This window comes from Zonotrichia albicollis, chromosome 6 (assembly GCF_047830755.1).
Source record: "Zonotrichia albicollis isolate bZonAlb1 chromosome 6, bZonAlb1.hap1, whole genome shotgun sequence".
Classification (NCBI taxonomy): domain Eukaryota; kingdom Metazoa; phylum Chordata; class Aves; order Passeriformes; family Passerellidae; genus Zonotrichia; species Zonotrichia albicollis.
Genome location: NC_133824.1, coordinates 27058854 through 27071095, shown reverse-complemented (window position 1 = coordinate 27071095; position 12242 = coordinate 27058854).

The window sequence follows — 12242 nt, the reverse complement described above, 5'->3', positions numbered from 1 at the left end:
CGGCTGCCGGCTGGGATGCGTTCGGCGCCGCAGCTGCAGCGGGGACGGAGTGGCAGGGCCCCCGTGGCGGGGAGCGGGGGACACGGGCTCAGCCCAGGAGATGGCACCAGCCTGCCCTCCTGCACCGCTGCCCCTGAGGCACTCGTGACCCGACTGCCATAGTCGTGCCCGTAAGGCAGGCGGCCAGCGAACACACCGTGACAGCCCACGGCACACGGGATCTTGGCATCCGTGCAGATGAGCCCATCTCCCACTAAAGCTGTAGTGGTTGACGGGAGAAAGGCCCTTGGGCTGACAATGGAGCCGCCCAAGCACCCGCTCCCATCGCTGCCACACGCAACAGTCACACACTGGCACTAGGGCTGGGCGCCTGGGCCACCACCTCAGCCTCGAGGCCTTGCAAGCCCCGCAGCAGGACAAGCATGGCGGTGGAGAGGCAACGATGATACAATTCCACTTTACCGGGCACGGCTAAAGCTGTAGCGGTAAAAGGCTCACTGAATCCAGCCCTGCGGGCAGCTTAAACAGAGCACGCAGCTTGTGAAACCAAGTGACATTTAGGCACAGTGCAGCTGCTGAGCAACCACGGCTTTAAGGTTTGCGAGAGGTACCGAGAAAACTTACAGGGAAAACAAATGTTTAGAAAACAAAGGTGGGTCCAAGGCACCTGATAACGGGGCTAGATAGAAAATGTGGGTGCTTCCAAGGCACCCGATGAGGGGATTCGAGTTTTTGCGTTACGCTATGGAAAATATCATCAGGGCTTCTAAATAACGTTTTGCCCTACTTTCCTCCTGACTACATGCATCTCAGTGTAATTGCAACCTGCCCTGCTAAATTGCCCTTTGAGATTTACCTGCACACTGCTTGTTTCTTGAAGTACAGCACAGTACAAAATTCATTCGTCAGACTCGTTCTGTGGGCACTCAGGGCAGAATGCTGTTTCCAGAACCAGCACCTCCCAGGGCTCCACATCAACCTCCTTGCAAAGCACAATTCATGCCAGATGTAGAAAATGTTAGAAAGCATCTCACGTCCTCCTAGGTACGCTTCCCAGTGACCTGTCAACCACACACAGCTTCCCAGGCTGACTAGTCATAGTCAGTGCTAAGGGGAAGTTTGAGATATTTAAAAACCAAAGTCTTCCAAGGGATCATCAAAAACATAATTAGTCTAAGCTGCCCAGTCCACATCCTGTGGAAGCTGGACTCCCACTATTTTCAATCTCTTTCATAGTCTTACTGGAAAAAGAGCATCTGCTCTCCTGTGTGGGTTTGGATCCAGCAGCTGCCTGGGCTGCAGAGACACATGAAGAGAGGCAGAGGAGCTGTACCAAGGAATCAGAAAAGAGGAATTCAGGAAGTAAGATGTATTCATATCCATGTGACAGCAGAGCTAGGCAGAGTGCCTTCTTTTTCACCACTGTGCAGATCACACCAGACTATGCTTGATTCCTTCTTAGTCTTTCTCACCTTTTGGTGGGATTCACTACAGAAAAGCAAATAATAAACAGCAATGGAGACTTTTGTCTGAAATAGGAGAAAATCCTCTGCCCCAAGACTTGAACTAAGCAGACTGCCTTCTCCTGCTTTTCCAAGCACGCTGCTTCCCTTTTCCACTGCAGCCATTCATTTTCTTCCTTTGTTGCCCCCCTCACCCCGCTAGCACACCCTATAAGCTGCCATGCAATCACCATTGCCTCTTAAGGGGTGCCATGTAGGGAAGTCTCCGAAACTAGCAGAGTGCTCTGTAGGCAAGCTTCAGCAGGACCCCAGACAGCAGCCAGGTCAAGAGGTCTTTCTCTATGGGGGCAGTTGTTTTCACTCCCCTCTCCCTGCAGGAATCAGCAGTAGAAAGCAGGGTCTGTTCCTGCAGAAGCTCATTCAGAGTGCTGGGCAGGGAAGCTCTGCTCTAGCCCACAATCACAGTGAAGGGCACAGAAAAGCTGTGTTACCCACCCTCAGAGCTGGTGGCAGAGCAGCTCCCCATGCCAGCAGATCCAGTTCAGCACAGACAACCCAGATTTGCAGGGGTCCTTTATTTATGTTGCCTAAGCTTTGGGACCAATTTGAGCGGAAGAGTGTTAGGGGCACTAGAGCTAGATGACCTGAAGGAGACAGGACCTTCACCACAGCTCCAGCAGAAAAAGCATGTACTTACATATCACCAGGCTTCCACATGCTTTAAAAGTAATGCAGCAATATTTCATCTCCAGGGCCCATATACCTCACTGTAGAATTACCAGCTTGCAGGTCCAAGCTATTGGTACTGAAGGTTCCATTTTCTGCAGCCAAAACTTGCAATGATTTAATTTCTGACCACTGAGCTTTGCTCCAGAATATCGTATTTCTTTTAAAAGACAGCACACTTCTAACCTTATATTCTACAGGGATCTCTGACAATATAAATTGTTCTGTTCAGATATAGCTATACAGTAAGCTGCATGCAGATATTAGCACCAGCCCATCAGAGAAAAGAATACCAGTAGCAGTCTGGCATGGAGATTGCTACACCACACAACTGGCAAAGTAGACATACAATGAATATTAACAGTGATAATAAATACTTCAGTGATGATCATTGCAAAAGCATCAACTAATTCAATAAATGCCCTAAGAGGAGTGACCTGAGAAACATAATATAATAAACTAAACAAATCAAGATTATTCAAACTCCATAGCAGAATTATGGGATCTTATCACCACATTTGTTCTTTTTCAATTCCATCATAGAAATGTTAAATATTTTCTTCTTTTGTGACAAACTTTGCACAGTGGAATAAGGTGGCTGTTTTTCACAAACTAAGTATTTGGTGAAAAATAAAGATAGAGAACAAGAGGAGGAATATAACCAACTAAAAGGAAAATTTTGTGTGGGGTTTTGAGAACTTTTTTTTTTTTTTACAATCACCAAGGCCCTAGCCAGCATCACCTTCAATGGAAAGAGATCTCCTAAGGCTATGAATATTAAAAGGCGCTCTTGAGAAGCCAGTTTTGTCTTTGGCTGACAGATTAGGTCACATCATCTAGGAGAACACACATGGTGTTTGAAATTGCCCTGATAAAACTGAGATGATTGTTATTGCAGCGGAAAAGACAAGCATCATCCAGATTTGTCTTCAGAAAAATGAATTGTGGCTGCTTTATAGTTGTGGCGAGACACAGTGCATGTTTTTGCAGTCATCTGACTTAAAACGTGGCTGAGCTTTCAACTATGAAACATCTGGAGAACACCAAAAGGATTTTTCTTAGCACTACTCTGATCTGAGAAATCAGGTCTGCTAGATTTGTGGCCTCCAGGCAAGGAAGTGCCATCTGAAATATGAACATAAGATCTGTCTGGACTCTTGAAACTGTTTAAGTAAATTCATCCAGAGTTTAGCTAAGAGCATTTGAGGAAAATTAGCATTAGAGTTCAGGGGCTGAAGCAGGTCATGCTCCAAAGAGAAACAAGAGTAGCCTGTTATGATGATGAGGTGGGATGAGAAGACTTGCTCAGAGAGAGGCAGCTCTGCCTCCCCACAGCCAGCCAGGAGCTGAGCTCCACCCTGCATCCAGGAAGAGCTGAGCTCCACCCTGCATCCAGTTCAGAGACTTTTCAGGGATTTTTCAGAAAAGATCGCTCTTCAGAGAGCTCCTCCTGCACAGGCAGAGCAGGGTGTAAAGGAGAGGAGACATCTTAGGATGGTTTTCTCTGAACTTGCTGCTACCCAGTGACTCCTTCCTCTGGTCCACCCCTAGGCTGGACACTCACCCTCCTTGGTGAAGCTCCTGATCTTTCCCAAGCAGGGGCAGTGGTTTGCTTCCAGATCAGGAAGAGGTTGATAGGAGTGGGTGAAAACAATTGAAGGGAGAGAACTCATAGCTCATCCCTGATTTCAATTCAGGAAAAAGAGGAACAAGGGAAATTATTTGTTTCAATGGACAGAAAAAGCTGAAGTTCTTGTCCCATAATGGATGATAGGCACCTCTGACAGTCTGACCATGACATCTCACCATGCTCTTCATCCAGATCCAGATCTTACCCTTATAAAACCTCTGAGACACATTCACCCATATTCTAATGCCAAGATGACAGTGTGTGCCATCATCCTTCACCACACAGCTGTTGAAAAGAAAAAGAAAAATGTTACCTTCATGACTCATCTACATTGGCCAAATTTCTACACTGCCTGGAGTACTCTCCTTGTCTGAAAAAGCTTTCTTATACTGGTCAGAGGGCATGAGTGTGTGTGTGGGCTTCTGAAAATCCATATTGCTATCATATATCATCCTCCACATCCCTGGCCTCAGACACCACTGGGAAACCACAAGGTGCACCAAAAGTCCAAAAGCTTGTCTTGATCATGCCCTGCCTAGAGCTAGACACTGTTTAAGTAGTCTGCAGCCTTCTACTGCTGCAGGTATCATAAAAAGGCCAGTCAGATAAATTACTCCCCTAGGAGTGCCTCAGTTTATCCTGATGCCCATGGTAGATGCCAGTTAGTTCTGCATTTAACAGAAGATAAGGTGTCTGGGGTGCCATATATGCTGACCAGGACACAAATGTGTTCTGGGCCCTTGTTTCTGGCCAGCATGTAAACAAGAAAGGTGGAGGGCAGCAACTCAGACCCAAGTTAAGGCAAATAGTACAGAGTTAACAGGGAACCAGGATTTCAGTTGCTTTAAATTGTACAATTAAACATTGTCTTAGGTGCTTTTAAGGTCACTGTAATCTTAACATAATTCCATGAGCATGTTTTTTAAAGGAAAATGAGAGTATAGAGAAGACTTCACAATAAGCTGTAATTAACAGTTGGTTTCACTTGTGCTCTTCAAGTATGAAGAGAAAAAATCTGCTAAAAGGCTAACAGTGGCAACATGAATCTGCTTTGACAGTGTTTAAGAGCCAGGAAGGCCTTCAGAGTGTTTGGCTGGGATTCAGGATGGGAGATGGTGCCATTAATCCCCTCTAAGCCAGGTAACTCCGTTGTCTGTCACCACCAGACAAGGTGGGCCTTAGTGAGGAGTGGAGTTAAGGTAGAATCAGGCAGGAGTGATCAACAGCCCAGAAAAATGCTCAAAGTTCATATAACCTTTTAAAAGTGTAGAAACAGAATACATATTTAAGTAGTAATAATTACATATGAATACAACTTTTGAACGTGAAGATCCACATAGAATCAACCTGATTAATTTTATGAGCCTGATACAAATTTTTGCTCTCCCTGCTACCTACTTTTCTTATTTCCTTTTCTTACCCCACATCATTTGCTTCACTCCCTTGCTGCATCTTTTCTAGGACAGAGATTTATTTCCCACCTTCATGGTAAAGCACGTAGCACATTTTCTGGTGCTCAGAATTAATAACAATAAAAATCTTTTTATTACGATCTGAGGACAATTTGCTCTCCTTTACTGGCATCCGATCACAGCCCTGACTGTGACTTGAACTGCAATTTAATTCTCATAGAAATTCAAAGATTTTACAGCTCAGTGTAGCTCCCAGGTTAGTGCTTGTAACAGTCCTCTTGGCTGCAAAGGAGAAGCAGTTTGAAATGCTCATCTGGCAAAATGATGAAACTCCTGTCTTCCACTACAGAGGAATTTCATGTGAAAACACAACAATCTGAGAAATAACCTGTGAAAAACATCCAACCCAGCTTCTCACACATCCCATAAAAGGAGCTTGCACCCTGCATAGCAGACTGGGTTTGAATAGAGTGCAATGAGAAATGTTTAGCTTTCCTAAAAAACACAGCAAAATGTTTATTTTTGAAGCTCTATCACTGAAAATAGATTGGATAATTAATGGAAAAATTTCCAAAACATTCCAGCCCTGGCACTAAGCATGAGAAACTCCAGGCTGAAGGATGGCCAGAAATAGGAGCCATGGATCAGTCAACTCCAGAGGCACTGCAGTGCTGTTTCAGTGAGCCCAATGCCATATCTGCCTACTGGGATATGGTCCATCTCCAGGTGGAACCTGGAATCTGTAAAAAAGCCAGGAAAGGGGTTGGAGTTCAGAGGACATCAGATATCCCTGAAATGTCAGGAGCACAGTCCAGGCAGATCAATGTAATATTAAATATTTTTAAGTTTCTACCATTTCCATTTGTGTTCTGTTGGAACATCTTTACTTCCAGGAAGGTGGGGGAAGCAGACATCAAGGATGGCAAAAGTATTTATTGAAATGACAGCTGTGGTGGAATTGCAACCATTAAGAACTGCTGACCTGCATCAGGCCAGCAAGCAGCTATGTCAGTCTGGAAGGCTTCATGGGGCAGCACACAGACAACTCTCTCAGTCTGACACCAACTCTGGTTGAAGAATAAGGTACACAGTCTGAGCCTTGCAGCATTTCTCTCTATAAACAGCAATCCAGGTATTGCTAAACTTACACAAGCACGCTGCTAAATTCTTTTGAAGCTCTTGCAGAAATGGAGCTGCTGTCCTTTTCCTGACTTCAGAAAATACTTCTTTAAATATTCACACTTTAGGACAAATATTTTTATTCCCCACAAAAGGTAAATGCTTTAGATGTGCTGAACAAAATGGCCTCTACCACTTTGGCATGGAAGGGGGGATGGGAATTATGAAGTAAAAAATTTTACTCTTTAAAAAATTACCCCTAATTTTTCCTTGTAATTATCTTTAGTACCTGAATGCATGGTTTGGCAATGAAGAGCTGTCACTGTGCAGCACAGCAGCCAAAAAAAGGAGTGAGAAATGGCAGAAAATGCTTAAGCCAATGTGAATGGAAGTGGTACTCTGATCTGAACACTTGCATGTCTGCAGAGATGCTCAGCACATCACTGCAGCATTTTCAGATGCAGAGATCCATCCTGACATGCATATACAGGCATGCACATGTGTTCCACACCCTTAGATTTGTTTCAAGTCTAACTCAAGTTTGCAGCAGATACCACTTTCTCTGGCTGAAGACGAGGAAAATATCTCCCCCAGGAGCTAAAAACCGTTGCAAGCCTAACCATTGCTGTTTGAAGGTCACAGCAAGGTCCAAGAAATGTGCCATATATAGCAAACAAATAACTCATTCCTTTACAAATGTGTCCACTGCAGCATACCTTTGTGCACAGAAGAAGATGAAAAAGGCTCTGTGCAACAATTATAACCATATTGCTTAATGGCATACTGATGTACACTGAATGGTTATTTTACTGCATAAATAAAAATCTATGCACACAAAAATAACCATATCAATAGGTCAAAGTTTTCAAGCCCCATGTACAACACACACAGTCTCAGCCTGCCAACAGTTATGCTACCATGCACACATGTCATGCTGGTTTTTCCTGCTTCACTGCCTGGCTTTGTTTCTGCTCCAAGCAGCCAGCTCAGCCAGGCAAGGCTTTGTCTAAACTCCAGCACAGAGCAAACTCAGACTCCACCATCACAGCACTCCATGGGCTCTTATACACCCTGTTCCTGCCTCAGCTGGACAGCATCAGCCCCTGTACCTGTGTCTCTAGAGATGGGAGGCAGCTGTTCTCTACTTGGCAGCCCCAGGGGCAGCTGAGTGCACCAGGTTCTCTTTATCATGTACAGGGAGGAGCTCAACAGGACAGATGTGATTCATGGGGATGTTTGGCCCCCAAAAAACTCTGAAGGATGAGTTTGCTTTGATACCTTTCCAGCCCTCAGGAACCTCTGCAACCTCCTTAAGCAGGAAGAAACACATGCTCCATGTCTTTCCATCTCCCTCTGCCTGCCTTATCCTTCCTCATATTCTTTGTAAAAAAAAAAGCTTAGAATAATCCAAGTGAAAGAGTGATAAACAGTGAAGGAAGAGACATGTTTTCTGCTTGCTAGCAGAAAACCAGCCTTAGATAGAAAACTAACATATCACAGGTTGAAGGCTCTCTGTGATGCAAGGAAGTGGGAAATCGAAGGTCTGAACCAGTAAAGCTGAGAATGTCAAATGGGAATCACAATGAAAAATATCAGTTGGATCTGGAAATTAAAGTCCAGCCTCACAGAGTCTCAGAGGGAGGTGCAAAAAGAAACTGCTCACCAGAGGAGGGATTTGGAGAAAACTAGGAATTCCTCAGTGAGGTGTCCTGTAGTTTGCAAGGAAAATCTAGGAGGCTGTTCCTCTCCCAGGTACTCTCAGTACTGCATTGGCTGTGTCAGAACAAGTTTGCTGTAAAGAGGAAGGGGTCCAGTTACAAAAGCGAATGAAGGTTAGTTGTATGGTAAGGAAGAAGAGGGAGAGCAGAAAGTGGACTGCTCTTACTGCAGATAAAACAGAATAAAGTGCCTTGCAAAAACTTGGTGAATCTGGGGTCATATGGGAGAAGAAAAATAATGACAGACCATCTGTTATCTGGGGTGCAACTAGCACCATATTAATCTAAATCTGAAGTTGTTTTAAATCATCTGCAACAGAAATGATTTGTGATGACATCAGACTATTAGGTCATTGTCCATTCATCATGAGCTGGGGCTCACCCAAATTTCCATCCATAGTTAGACCACCAGCCACTACAGTATAAATAACAAAACCCATATTTCATTTTTGGCTCATGCAGTTCTTTCACTAATAAAACATTGAAATCAGTGACCTGGCACTGTCCTGTTCAGACCTGTTCCATGGACTGAACTGAGCAGACTGTGCATATTCATTTTTTTGCCCCCAGACTGAGCAGAAGTCAATAAATCAGCTATAGCCAGTGCATTGAGATTTAGAAGAGTTTGATGGTACTTTTACTTTTACACCTCTGCCCTACCACCACCCCACCTGCTGAAGCATGAGCTCAGCTACTGAGGCGGCACCCCTTTCCAAGAACTTGAGGTTTTAGAAATGACAAGAACAGACTTCCCCATGGGAGCTGCCTGAAGGAGCAGTGATACATTTCCTGCATTCATTGTGTGTGTTTTGGGGCTCCTTGATATGAATTAACAGGGAACAAGAGCAACAGCTGAAATTGTGAGGTCTGCAATGACTGAAGTCAAGAGGTCCATTCCCTGCTGCTGCCCCTTACTCCCCTGCTCTTGCTGAGCCCCGGTGATGTGACCACCTTCCACTTCAGTTCGGTGACACTCCAGTGCCCAATTCCCTAGCAGGCTCCTTTGTACAGTACCAGGCTGCTGTGTCTCAGCAGGAATCCAGGCTGCCAGCAGTGCATAAATGCTCATAGCCCAGAGCCTGAGGTGGAGACACACAGATGTAATGCCTTTTATTCTCTTTTGTCAGAAAAATGTAATTTATTTACTACTTCTATTCACTGTTAAAAGAGAGAGGAGCTTGTCGACACAAAAGTAATGCTGCTTTAGTACACTGATAGCATTAAACCAGTGCAGTTTCTTCAGGATGGACCCAGCTGCTGGATTCAAGGTATTTATAGCACAATATTGCCAGGGGAATTAGCTATAAACACATAACAAGCCTTTGCACCCCCCTTGACAGCATCAGGTCACATTTCAGTTAGATAAACAAAAAGACCATCCAGAAGTCCACCTCCAATCAAAATAATAATGCTATGCAAGCAGGGTCTGAATTTCTGCCTATCATGACAGAGACAGATGCATCCAGAGGGTCCTCTCTAGATGGTCTGTACTAGCTCAGAAAATAGGTCCCTCGATGCATCTCAGTGGGCATTAACAGGCCATAGCCAGTGAAGACCACTGACGTTTAAGTACTTCACTGCTGAAGACACAGCCATGATGTTCCTCAAGCCTGAACAATTGGTACCTGTTCATCTGTCTCCTTGCCACTAATGTCCATCTCCCAAGCTGGCTCATCATCCCACTACCTTGCAAGTGTCTGTTCACACAGTGCTGCTGTTGATAGGCAGGCCGTTTCAGCAGGGGCAATAAGGACCACAAAAGCAGATCTAATGCCTTCTTTGTCTCCTTCATGTCAAATCTGCAGAGCAGTGAGGTTAGCATGCATGGAATGAGTTTCTACTCCTCTGCCACACATTGAAATTGGGAAGTCTGGCTATGAGTTTCTGACAACGTTCCCCGACATCTTTTTATGTCACTATCACCACAATTCACTGACAAATACAGGAAGGAGGGTGCAGAAGCCCCTTTCTTCCTTACCAAATCAACACACCTAGAGCACTGAATCTTTGGGGTTAAAACACGCAAAATAGCTTGTAACCACCCAATCTACCTGAACACCATCATTTCATTGACAGACTGTACATTTACCATTAGTCTCTGCATTCCCCTCATCCTTGAAAGAAACAAAGTGTCAGCTAGAGCATAGAATACTTCAAAGTTCACTCTGCCTGAAGTCTTTGAAGTTCTGCCTTGTAAAACTCACTGTTAACTAACCCACAGTTCCTCTGTGCATGAGCCCTTCTGAAGCAAACTGAAGCAGTATTGTATCATCAGGGACTTTCTCCTCCCTCATCAAACCCTAAATGCAGTTTGGGAATTCATGTTGGCAGAAAAAGTGCAGTCACTTGAGCTGACATTTTTCAGACAGGCGACTCATTGAGAGTCCACTCACTGCTGGGTGTTTAGAGAGGGGAAGGTGAAATTAAATCCTGCTGGCCATACAGCTCAGCCCCAGCAAAGCAGCACTGCCCCATGTCTTGGTGATAGGAGGTTTGTTAAAAAAATTCTGCCTATGTGTCCTCAAAATACCACAGGAACTATCAATCAGTTTTCACCCTGAAAACATAAAGTGTGAAAAACAAACTATCAGGGGAGAACCAAGCTCTCACTACTGACTAGTAGGATCAGTGAAACTGTCTGGAACTAACTAGACTTTGGCTTCAGTCCAGCACAGTAATTCCTACATGTCTATCCTTGCCCTCAGGGATCATATGGGGTACTTTTCTTGTAGCGTGCCTAGAACACAGCACCTCATGGCTTTTGGAATTTCCTTCAAGTTGATTGTATTTTTCAGGCTTTCCCCTTCATCTTTGTTCAGGATGCAAGTGAGAAAATCCTGCTGGTTTTACTGGCATGTATTTCCCATCTTGATTCCAGTTCAATTTGTTTCTTTGTACAGCAGTTCCATTTAACTTCATGGGGTGGAGGTGGTGGTGAACTCTCCCCAGCAAACTCTCGGGAATTTTATAGAAAAATAAGGCTGGTGAGGTTACTCCATTGTCTCTGCTAAGTGAAGTTCTGAGATTTTTTAAAAAATGAGCACATACTTGGAAGAGAAAGATTATTTAGGTCTGGAGTTCTGTTTTTTTCTGTAATTTTTCTCTGTAATTTTTCTCAAGGAAGCAGGGATTTTTTGAAAGCTACTAAGTTGCATTAAAAAAATCCTAATTTGACTTGTGTCCTTTTTTTGAAGTGTTTGACTGGAAGTGCCAAGTGTGGTGTTAACACATAGCGTGAGGAGCGAAGGGGAGGGAACACGTGCCAAGGTCACCTCCTCAGCAGTAGCCATGGCAAGCTTCACAGCAGTGATATAAAAACTCCCTCTGATACAAGATACCACTCATAGCTACTTTTTAAGAGCTATAAAAATACAGAGCAGGCACATATTAATTAAAGTAGCTCAGAGAGAAGCTCTGCGTGTCTGTCTTGGCAGCGGGTGACTGAAGGGCACATAGCACGTAGGGGAGCAGGATGTCCATGCACAGAGTTAGCAAAAATATTTTAGTTTTTATCACCTCCAGGTTTGTCAGTGGGCAGCACAGATGGTTTGCAGCTGGGGAGCCAGTCAGCGTGCTGCTAAGAAAGCAATGTGACCTGTGTTGTGAAGCAGTGCATACTGTAAGGAAGCTTTTCTTCATGACCAGCACAAATCTCCTTTGTTGACATTTAAGTCCATTACCTCCTGTCCTAGCTAGACTAGAAAGCACACCACAAAAATCCCCCTCCTCTTCAGCACATTTCTTATTTACCTCTTTGTCCGTCCATTGTTTCCCCTAAACAAGACAAACGCAGTTCTTCTAGACTTTGCTCATAAGCCACACTTCCACACTGATGTTTCCTGCAGAGCACAGGACTCACCTTCAGAGTGGCAAGTTTTCAGCAGAAGAGGCAGTGATGAGGACAAGAACCCATTCAGGCTTCCCTCTGCTCTTTCCCTTCGAGATTAAGGCAAGGCAGGTCAAAAGACAACCAAGGTTACTAGCTGAGTGCCAACCCACCAGCTATGGCCATTTCTCTTCCTTGTCCCTGCTAGAGCCCACCATGAGAATAAGCTTTTGCTGTGAACTCACTGACTGGACACAGCTGGCAGTGAAACACACCCAGCAAGAGGTTGGTGGCTAGCAGGAAGTCTTTCTGGTTCTAATTAGTGATTATTCCAATTCAGTGAAATAC